Below are 1,881 nucleotides of genomic sequence, written 5' to 3'. Positions count from 1 at the left end.
TTTGTGCTGATGAGACATGAGAAACAATGTAATAAAAAGGCCAGGCCACTGACTCAGCTCCACTTGGCTGTACTGATAGGTCAGGGGTCCTGTGAAGGCAGGGTAAGTGAGGCTAAGCAGAGAAGGCAGGTCTTCTCCCATAGTCCCAGGTTCCTGAAACACTGTGGCCCGGGAGTAGGGCCAGCACAGGGGAGGGAGTCCGTGGGCCAGCCTGGTCCAGACCGGTTGGAGCACTGGGTCAGGCTGAAGTCAGGGCTGCCCTGCAGGCCTCAGACTGCTTTTACAGGGTCTTCTTTTGCCGCAGAGAGCACTTTGTAAAGCAGTAACTGAATCACTCATAACAGTGCCTGCTCTGGAATCTTCAAACAAGACAGACCCTTCTGTTGATCCTCATACTTGTTGAAAAAATAGGGTATCACTTCTTAATGACCCTGATGCCCTGACCTGGGACCCAAGAAATGCTTGGACTCTTGTGGATTCTCGGATGCGGACAAGACAGTGTGTGGTCAGTGTGCTTTCCAGGGTACCAGCCCTTTCCTCAGTGAGGATCCTTCACTCCAGGAGAAACCCTTCCTTCTGCCAAACATGGAGGGTACTTACCTACTTCTTACCCCACTCTTGCACTTCAGTTCAACTAGGTTTTCTCTGACTAGCCCTCCCCTGCCCCATCTCTGCCCTGGTACTAGTGCCACTGGACTATCTGTCTCTCCCAAATGATGTCATGACCCTCCTGGGCAGAGCTGGGTACTGCTGGGTCCAAATCCAGTTAACGAAGGAAGCATGACCTGGGGCCTCACAGGTTAGGTAAGCACTGCACATCAAGTTTTATCTTCGGCCTGCAACAGGGTTGCTTTGTAGATGAAGGAACAAGTGTTGAGAGAGACAGGAGAACAGCTCAGAATCCTTAAACAGCAGAATAGGATCAAGTTCTGTTTTCAAAAACCATGTTCCTCTGTAGAGACCACAGAAGGAGCTGGAGTCAGGGAAGATACCCTAGACATTTCAAAAGCGTTTACATCTATTCCTTAAACTCTCCTCTCTCATCATAACGGTAGCGGGGAGGCTGAGGCTGGGGGCTCCCAAGTTTGAGGCTATCCTGGGGCACTTAGTGAGAACAGAGAAATGGAGCCTCCTGCCTCAGATCATCCCACTTGACTCCTAAGGGCCGGGGCAGGAAAGGCAAGCCAGGGAGATTTGCCTCAGCACTACCGACCCCTGAACCCAGGTGCCCCGAGCTCCCCATCCAGGCGCTTGCCCAACAGCCTTTTGCGAGAATTAAAGAGACGTCTTCCACAATGGTTTCTAATGCTCACTTTATTCAATGCTCAACTGTCCTCAGAGAACAAACTTATGCTCTGAGAACTGCTTCAGTGCCTGTGAGTTCCCTACCATAAAAACATCCAACACGAAAACTAAAAATTTTTAAATGAGAAAGGATGCCTATCACTGCTTAAGCTTCACGGAGAAGTGAAGTGGCCCCGTTGTCAGGAAGTTCACTGACTGGACAAGGACCGGGGCAAAGACAGGATGCCGCAGACCTGCTGTCAACATCCCAGCCCCTGGCACCAGCCCTGCCTAGGCTGGAAGCCTTAATGTTTGTGGTACCCAGCCCTGGGGATCGGGCAAAGGGGGCAGAAGGCTGAAATGGATGGTGCCTTCTGTCCTGCGTGAGGCCTGGGGAAATCAGAGGCCACCTGTAGAGGTGGATTTCATAAGTGGCATGGCCCAGGATGGCTAAATTCATTCCTAACCTTGTGTTTCACCAGCCTCCATTCTTCAAAGACCCTGCCCCACCCGGACACTCTCTCCCTTCATATACCACTTTAACACACACACACACACACACACACACACACACACACACACACACACACACACACA

This window comes from Peromyscus californicus, unplaced genomic scaffold (assembly GCF_007827085.1).
Source record: "Peromyscus californicus insignis strain IS unplaced genomic scaffold, ASM782708v3 Scaffold_5__1_contigs__length_169319896, whole genome shotgun sequence".
Classification (NCBI taxonomy): Eukaryota; Metazoa; Chordata; class Mammalia; order Rodentia; family Cricetidae; genus Peromyscus; species Peromyscus californicus.
This window is presented reverse-complemented; position numbering follows the sequence as displayed.